The 10,131-nt window shown below is 34.7% G+C and overlaps 1 long non-coding RNA gene across 1 annotated transcript; it reads right to left on the bottom strand.

Annotated features, from left to right (window-relative positions):
* Window positions 1–658: 658 nt before the first annotated feature.
* On the bottom strand, window positions 659–9,413 carry LOC140170392 (uncharacterized). Its single transcript, XR_011861534.1, has 4 exons — window positions 9,276–9,413; window positions 6,765–6,922; window positions 3,428–3,531; window positions 659–2,790 (listed from the first exon to the last, which is right to left on the bottom strand). It is a non-coding gene; the product is annotated as an uncharacterized lncRNA (long non-coding RNA).
* Between the last annotated feature and the right edge of the window lie 718 nt (window positions 9,414–10,131).

Raw genomic sequence — 10,131 nt, 5'->3', positions numbered from 1 at the left:
TAAAAAAATGTTGCGAAGTATTAATTTTGAAAATCAATACGACGGCATATGTCGATATGCTTACACGTGAACTTTTAACCCGGCGCCAGTGACGTTGAATCTAGTATTTTAATAGGTATTTTGCAACCTTTTAAAGTCAAATTTAACCGTCTGACACTTTAATTTTTGGGTATTGTAATGCACAGATCAAATATAATCGAATATCTTATGCATTTGCACAGTAAAACAGCTTTCATATACTTTTTATCGGAGATCAAATCAAAACTCGACCGCCGGTTGACCGCCGGTTCGGGGTGGTTTGCGGCGGTTCTAAAATTATACGGGAATATACACAGTAAATATACAATAGGAAGGATTTTCTTCTCATGATACTCATGCATTCTTGAATATTCATACAGCAATGACCTCTGATAACCGGACGGCGGTCAACCGCCGGTCGAGCTCTGATTAGATCCCTTGACAGTTTCGTTTTTGAAAAATAAGAATGTTACGAAAATACCTCATTTGCAATCCGTTCCAAGAATCCAAAATATCAGTCAATAATCTGTATTAGAGTACTGCATGAGACATCTATTATTAGTATAGCTTATGTTTAACTCATAGAGTGGGTAAATAAGAACAGAGCAGTCAATTGATAAAACTGAGAAGTATAGGCCTATTTGATAGCTACTTTATTCCTCAAAACATTAACTGTTTAGTTTTGCTTGGTTCGGGCATTGCAATTTTCGCCCAAAAGTGATAGTTTTCGACGATACAAGTCTTATATGAACACCATGTAAATGTACAGAAATATGGAACTGAGAATTATTGATGACACTTATTAAAGTATAATGTTATGCCGGCGAGGGCAATGCTTGGGGTCTGAAAGTAATTAAGTGAATCTGTAAGCGCTCTTGTATAAATGGAAACACAGTTCAACACACGCTAGAAAATGAAACGTGGTACACTTTTGGTTTTTGATTTTAACAAATGTGTAAGCGTTATAGTTTCTTTTGATTTTACCCTCTTATGTTACACAAAATCAGTATCTGAAAAGAGATTTATTGATTTGATAACAATTTGCTCATGATATTATACGCTACGTTGCATATATATTTTATAGCATAATAACAATTTTCATAACTACGTGTATTTCATAATCGACACTAACACAATTTTGCACCATGAGCCATTGTAACGTCTTCGTATTAACGTGACAGATGTTCAGTGTTTTATTAGGTTGAGGCCTGCGTAAAACTGTAGCAATTGTGATGTTTAACATGCGTTTAATTAAAGAGTAAAACATGGATTCTCAATTTGATATTATGCTCCAGGCCACCTGTCTAACCAGAATAGGGCAATGGGGCAATTTCATTATAATCCATATCAAAGTCATAGTTCATTGAATTTACAACAGTATGACAAAACAGGCGAAAATGATAACTTTTTGCACAAGATTGGCAATTTAAAGAGAATTGGACATTGCTCATTCTAATGACGCCAGTATATGGACAATATAGGTGTCCTTTTTCATTTAATGACATAAAATTTTAAAAATAATGTAAGGAACACTTGAGGTTTTGACTTTGAAAACCTACATTTTCGTCAAAACATGTGCTTGGATAGGTAATTTTCAACAGATTTACCACATTCGCCTTGCTATAACATTAAATTGCGTTATCTATTGACCTAATGACGAAAACTGTTTTTAGGGGGAAGTGTAAGCTTTCGTTTGATATAAAAAATTCTGATTGGATGAAGGGAACACTTGAGGTTTCAACAAAAACCAATCACAAAGGCCCATTATCCAGCTAGAAGCTCCACAGCCCTTACGATGCTATGCACTCAACCGTGTAGCGTAATCAAAGACTGTGCGGAGACATTGTACTGCTTGCTTGGAAGTTCCTGGACGAAAATGTGTGCTCATGTGTATCGAGGTGGAAACTGTGCGTAGATGCTTTATAAGAGAATCGTTTTTGTATAGAAACCTTTCCATATGAGGCAACCAGTATCAGGAAAACTTGCATTATAATCGGGCAACCATAGCAAGTATACTTGGATTATAATCGAACACCCGGTAGCAGGAAAACGTGTATTATATTGGAGTACTGCATATTTACTTTTGCAATATTTGAATTAGTGAACTCTTTCATTTAATTTGTGCTAATTCAAGCATGAAGTCAATTGTGATGCGATCAAGCAAAATCAGTCGGAACTCGGAAATATTGATTTTGAGATATAGCCAAGCAAAGGAAATATTTCTTTTGTTTCCTCTTGTTTTGGAAACTCTTTAATTGCCCATGTCTTTGGAACTGGTTGTTCAATTTCAATGGAGTTTTCTGGAAAATGCAGCTTTGTAAATGTTTTGTACTATTCTGTAAGAAACTGAAAATTGAATATCTCCGAGTTCCGACTGATTTTGCTTGATCGCATCACAATTACGTATGAAATATGTGTCTTTGATGCTATGAGACTGTTAAAAATACATGCCAAAAAATCTGTTTCAATTGAAGAAATGCTTTTTGAAATTTAGAAACAACTCCGATGGGTAGTTAATTCTGTTTTACTTTTTATAAAGTCATATTTCATTGTAACGAAAAACCTCTAATGTTTATGTTAAAATTGCTGAATATTTCTTTTACGTTTTGTCATTCATCAGGTTGACCGTCAGTTTTACTAAGCTTGTCAATGACTGCTTTTAGGTGAAAAAGTATTAGATACTAATGAGCCTTCTTCTTAATATTGATGAACCAATGCTGTCAAAGCCAAATCGATTTATAAAAATAGTGACTACCATCAAACCAGTTGTGACTGCGGATACAATTAGAAAAAAAGAAGCAAATAATTAGTATATTTTAATAATTCTAAAAATCAGCATATGGCGTTTCTCAAATATGATACATATTAACAAACTGCAGCGCATGAGTCCGCTCTTGAAATATCATGAGTCCACTCACATGTAAAGGACAATACAAACCAGTCTTGAAATGAGTCGTGAAAAAGATTGAAAGTAATGAGTTTCACTCCACACCAATTCAACACCAGAAGTGCAAGTGGTTAATGTTTCCAAAATTCGTCTGGATTTTTATACAAGGAAGTTTATTTATTGTGATTAGGAGGTTTTTATATATTTTTAATGTGCAACTGGGCTGTCTCAGTAAACTATGTATTGCGTGCTATTATTATTTATTATTATTATTATTAAGATGAGTCATCGTGGAAACGTTAACATTATTTCCGTAAATTGTTTGATATTTGTATACATATATGACTAAAATGTAAAATGTTACCTGACGTAATTTTCTTACAAACCATACAAGTCAACATGGTTAAAGCAGGGTTCATAGGTAATTCAGATTGACACATTTTTACACATTCTAATTTTAATCAATATTTTTGTTTTTGAAACTTCTGAAATTTGTGCTAAGAAATAAAAAAAAGTACATACCATAGATTGCAGCTGTTCCATTTAGAAGCATCTGATGTAGTTACGTCCTTGCGGTCTGTTTTTATCGCAAATACACGAGCGACCGGTAAGGTTGTTTACGCAAGCTATTAAATAAATTAAGACAAAAATGTATTATATGTATGCTAACTTGTTGATTTCGTATCTAACAATTTCAGTAATACCAACTACTATCAAAATTAAGATGAGAATAATGCTGTGATTAGTATTTCTTTGAAGTTCAATGCATATATACCGCGTGAATGTTGTAATGCAGGGCGATCTATTCAAAAATTGTATTTTTCTATTGCTATGGTAATTAATCCTGTTGCATCATCGCTTCAACAGCGAAATATTACAGAGTTTGCGTTTCATACGCCGGGATCAAAGAAATATAGAACATCGCAAACCTCTCTAATATTATTAGTTGCTCGGGAGCTTCCGCGGTACTTACAACGGTTTAGTGAACTCTTTTGATTTCTTGAGTATGAAAAGTCGTTTTAGAGGATGACAAACTCATCTCTCTTGATCTCTTTTATTTGTGTGTCTGTTTGTTTATTTGCTTATTAACCTTATTGTAACACAGAGTTAATGCACATTATACAAGCATTTGGAAACCCTTTTCAATGATTACAGAAACCAAAGGAAATACCGTAAAAACTCGATAATTAGCATCATGTGCTTACTATCGAGCGCTTTTGAAAACATGAAATTGTACCAAAGTCAGGCGCTTTACCAACTGAGCTAATGGGGTAGAGAAACAAATTTGTAGGTTTACTTGTTCGTATATAACTATGTGTATGATTTTCTCAAAACCCTTTACACTTTTGCGGATGGGGCACTTCATGTTTGCATATTTCCAAAGTGCTCGATATTAAGCACATACCGTAGAAACCCGTCTATAAGGAATAGAAGCGACTGTGATGATAGCATATTTCACGCTAGCGCCCTCCACAATATTATATCATTATGGAATTTGAGCAAATCATTTACCGACACAAGCAGGTATACAATGTATTATTTTATCTTTATTTCGCATCTCACGAGCATAGCTCACTTGGCAAGGCATAAGACTTTGGTTCTTTAGATCGGAAGATGGGGAGTTCGAGCCTCATCACGGTCACACAAACTTTTATAAACAAAATATTGTTCAAACTTTTCATTTATATTTTCTTGCATTTTCTAAAGACTCCTTTCGTGATCATTTTTTTTTTTCATATTTAGTTTAATTTATTCTATTGTTTTTCTTTTATTGTTTCTTTTCTTTGTCTTTTTTCTTGTTTAATTTTATTTTTTCTTTATTTTCTTTGATTCATATAATATTGGCAGGATAAGGAGAGGAGGAACTAAAGACCCATTCAGTGATTTGCTCATCCGGACGATCGTAAAAATCATCAAAATTCACCTTTGTCATTGTCATAGATGTGGTAACATAGCCTGCTAGTGGTTCAGCAGAAAACCGTGTGACACATAATATACATTTGGCTACATTTTATTATACGATAAATACGAATTTATTAAACATGGTAACAAATATTCTCTAGCAGATCGGTTATACGATGGAACTGGTAGGCATAGGCCTATTATAAATTCGGGATATTAAATATCTTCCTGACGAGACAGACCTGCGCATGTGGTCAAAGACGATTCCTTACTAGCCACAGACCGTCCGCTGGAATTAGTTGAATCGCTATGGCTGTTGGTCGGACCTCTCATCTCTCCACATCGATTGTGACCTATCCCCGACATTGCCCTTATGAACTCACATCCTCCTGTTTTATTCCAATACGCTGGCGAAGTTACGTAATAATCGGATTAACTACCATAGCAATAGGTGAAAACAATTTTTGAATATACCGCGTTATACACTGATACGTTCAGGCGGTACCTCTTCATTAAACCATATCATGCTGCACCTGTAAGATCTTTGAAAAGACCAGTATTGTATTCAATCTATGATTGCAGACATACACAGTACAGGTGATGAGTGTAACCTGCTTGTAGCGCAGCGCGATATGTTCAAAATTGTTTTCACCTATTGCTATGGTAATTAATCCGATTAATTACGCAACTTCACCAGCGTATAATGGCCGAATAAATTCTGACCATCACTTGGCTTGTTGGATTCGTCTATACTACAATTCGCTGTCGAAGTGACGTAATAATCGCAATAACTACCATCAAGCAGATTGCACTAATCACCCGCGTATGTCACCAAACATAGATTGAATACCACTCTTTTCATAAATACTAATCTTACATGGCGAGTGATTAGCATTTCTTTGACAACTATGGTTTAATGCATAGGTGCCACGTGAACGATGAAGTGCAGGGCTATATATTCGAAATTGTATTCATCAATTGCTATGGTAGTTAATCCGATTAATTACGTCACATCGACAGCGAATAGCCTATAGTATGGGTTCAAGTGGAACAAAAATAGTGTATGTCCATTGCTAGCTATGGTAATTATTCATGTTAGTGTTTACATCACTACTTCGGTGAAGACAAGAGAAGTGTGCCTTCTCTACCAACGCCTGTGATATAACAGGTGCAAGCGAAACAAAATTGAATGACCAGAATAGTTTCCTTTGTCAGATGAATTGATTGAAGTTTTTGAAGACACTCTATTCTTGATGGGACAATAGATTCAAATATGGAATAATTATTATTCCTCATCTATTTTTTTTATTGAAAAAACTGCAATTGTGGCAACAGAACAATATTTATTTTGATTTCATTTCAAGTAGAAACAAAATCGTGCTTAAGCCAAAAACGCACCCTACCTCAAGAATTGGGATGGCACAAAGGTGCAACATAGGTTTTTATTGCAAAGACGAGGACAGACAAGTAGTTACAACACATCTGTCTAACCGTGGGTTTCGCTATTATTTAGAATAAATGCTTTTACTAAACCACAAAATTACTAAAAAAAACTATAAAAAAAACTAAAAAAAAAAAAAAAACACCTAAAATTAAAAGTAGAAAGGTAGATTTGAAGAAAGATAAAAGAACATGTCAAAAAGTTAAAATTAAACGAGAATGAAAAAACGGAACCGGTGCCCGGACCATGCTCTCTCAGCTCTTCAGTTCCAAAGTCTGACGCTCTATCAATTGAGCTATACGATCCTGATATACGAAACAGTTGTTATTATGTCAATACAATTGATTGGTGTTACAACATACTTAGATGGAATGCATAGCCACCCAGTGCCAGTATGATTTGCTCAAACTCCAAATACAACAAGCAACCAATTTTATTGAGGGCGTTTCTTAGGTATATCCTTGTAGACGGGGTTTTACGGTATGCTAACTTTCGAGTTTTTACGGTATGACTTACATATTACTCTAGATCGGGCTCTTTTATCCACCATCATGTCCTCCATGTTGTCTCTGAAAAGTTCATCCTCAAATTCATCTAACTCCATGGGGTAACTGTTAACTGCTACTACTAACCCAACTATGAAAAGTACTGCAAGTAAGTAGTATTTTGCCATTCTGAAATATATAGGTCACCAAAATATTATTACTATAGTCCGTATGCCTTCTTTCAAGGCAGTAAAGTAAAATCAAAGTTTGTGATTTTCTCAAAAACTGCAGGAATCTGTTATCATGGTTAAATACTAGTTGAATTCCTTGTGTCATACCATTTCTGAAAATGTATACCTTTATATATTTATCATCATTACATTTAGAGATATAATAAAAAACAATACCTAAATTACTGCCTCGAGGAAGGCATACGGACTAAAGTAATAGATCTGAACAATTTATTATAAAAAGTATAAACACAATAATTATAAGAAGGCATAAATTAAATGGGCTTGCTGCATAAATTTATGCGATCTATCGGGCAAATGGCTATTTTTATAGCTTAATTACAGCAGAGTACACAACGTTTCTAACTTGAGTAAAATGACAAAAGAGTTCTATATATTATGACAACATTGACTGCCTGATATTCTTATATTATATAAATTGAAGTAAACAAGTTATTAAAGTATACCTTATATGATATGGGTGGTATGATAATGGGAACATTACTTGATCTAGATTACAGTAAAGAGGTTCTGATGACAAAAGGGACTGCCTGGCAAATGAGAATTTTATAGCAAAATTATGTTAATATTACAGAAATATCAGTTTTACTCCAATGCTCTCTCCAGAATGTAATTTTACTAGGCGATCACCCGTTTTTAGCGCTTCATAAATGCTTATTGTTTGGATTTGATTGTTGCTAAATTTTACATTTCAGTGGAGTAAGGCGTCAATTCAGTTGAGTAAGCCCCTCCTCATAGAGACTAAAAGTCCCCGTACAGCTGCACAGTGACTAAACAATTGGCCCGATGTTATATATCCTCCCCGTAGGACTGCACAATAAAAGAATCCCACTGTAGGTATGTCTGGTTGACCAGATTTAAATTAAATCTTAATTTCAACATACCCGGATGAATGAGAGTCTACACAGCTTAATCCCACTGTAGGACTGCACTGACTGTAGCCTACTTTTTACTCACCCCACTCTTGAGGTACGAGTGTGTGAATAGTTGATTCGGTGACCGGATATCAGACAAAATAAAAGGTTCTGCGAGTGAATAAATATGGCAACCTTATTGGAGGTGGATTAGTCCGCAGGGTGCTTTCTGGGCTTTTGAAACTAACTAACTTAAATTGATCTCCTTAACGTAAACAAAAAGAAAATTCGACATTTTACTGAGGTTAGGACATCCCTATTCTTCGCATCAAAAATCCTAAAATAGTAATGTAGACCGTAAAAGTTTTTAGCATTACAAATTCGCCAAACTGCATAATTTATAATGGATGAGAACAACGTTAATCTCCCTCAAATCTGGTTTCTTATGTATGCATGTTGTTACTCTTTCTAATAATAACAATTTAGTTACTTTCTGCCTGATGTTATAAAGACCTACATAGTTGATTTCATTTATGTTGCGTATTTGTTCTTGATTGTACTCGTCCTCACCTTACGCCCTGCTAAGGTGAAGCATATAGGCGGCCTCCTTTCTTCATTTTTTTATATTACAAAAAGACCTGTTTGTTTCCTCCATAATGTGATCTGAAGAGTTTTAGCCTTCATTATCTTTATAAAACAAAATAGGATGCGACATGTGAAGGGTTTCACTAATCACGTTTCATCATCGTACTTGAACGATGTGTAGCGTGTTTTTTTAAATAAAATGTTAGAGTGAACAATAGCCCATGAGGAGTGACACAGTACAGGTCAAGAACTTATATAGGCACAAATGCACTATAAAAGACAACCACAAACTGGGGTCCATTGTGTAGAGGACTGTTGCTGCAGCCACCTGACGTCTTTGATGGAGAGATGTGATGTTCAGCTTTGTACTTGCTTCCTCTGCGCTGTACTTTCTCTAAAGTGCTATGCTTCTTTCTTTCTACTATTTGTTTATGTTCCTCTCTTTATGGAATAATGTCATCACATGTACCTGAATTGTGTTTCTTGTAAGATGTGCACAGTACATAATCATGTTGCCAATTTATATACATCACCGTTGTTGATTTCGTCAAATATTCCTTTCTCCATTTTCTTCTCTTTCTTTTTTCTATATTACTATACTATAGTCATTTCCTATGAGCTGTGCTATTCGCTCCTGAACTTTCTATATTCCTGATAGAAGCAGATAGACAACAAACGAACACCCACACACCCCACAACCACCCACCCACCCACCCAAACAAACAAACAAACAAACAAACAAACAAACAAACAAAACTAACAAAAGGATCAATAGTGAATGAAATTACTAAACATTATTGGAACTAGTACTTGTTTGAAAAACACAGAATAAATAATATACAACACACTTACCTGTTTCGCTCCACTGTTTGTATTTGTTCCGAGATCAATTTAAATATGTCCGATTCGATGTGTCGCTGCTCACCGAAATGATTATGCGATAGCGAAATTTAATAACATATCCCAAAGCTACCCAAGCGTCACACACGCCCCTTAATTATGGCAGCGCGCATCATGATTAAAATTAATGTATTTTCATATTTTGTCCATCGAAGCATTACATAAGAAATCATATTGAATAGGGACGTTAATCAAAAATGGTGTTAGCTAAATTGGCAAGCTGCTTATTTATCTCGCTTCCAGAATTTTTAATAATTATACCAATACCGGTGTCTAGGCGACATACATAATTATTATTATCAACTGTATATCAGCTCTAATGTTGCTTAGCTTAAAGCCACATTGTGATTTGCTCACAATGACGACCTCAATAATTATTTGTCGAATTTCTACTGTTTTTCACAATTGTAATACCCAAATGATGCTAAATACGGTTAAAATACCCTGTGAAAGAATACTGAATTACAATTAAGTTAAGGTGATACTACACCCCTTGATAAATATGTGACTATTTTTGCATTTTTCTCAAAAAATAATGGCACACTGGTAACAAAAGTTATATTATAGGGGCAAGGAATCCAGTTACTACACTGGAATTTCAGTGACTAAAGACAAGCGGTACGTTATTTATGATAAGAAAAGAGGTACCACTAGAATGTACCTCAATTCCTAACATATATAATAAACCACTTGTCTTGAATCGCTGAAATTTCAGTGAAGTAACTGGATTCCATGCCACTTTTGTTACCAGTGTGTAGTTATTTAAAAAAAAAAAAATGCAAAATTAGCCACAAAATTTATCAGGGGG

The sequence above is a fragment of the Amphiura filiformis genome, chromosome 14, assembly GCF_039555335.1.
Source record: "Amphiura filiformis chromosome 14, Afil_fr2py, whole genome shotgun sequence".
Lineage (NCBI taxonomy): Eukaryota > Metazoa > Echinodermata > Ophiuroidea > Amphilepidida > Amphiuridae > Amphiura > Amphiura filiformis.
Note: the sequence above shows the minus strand (reverse complement) of the source record. Positions and strands in the feature narration are given on the sequence as shown.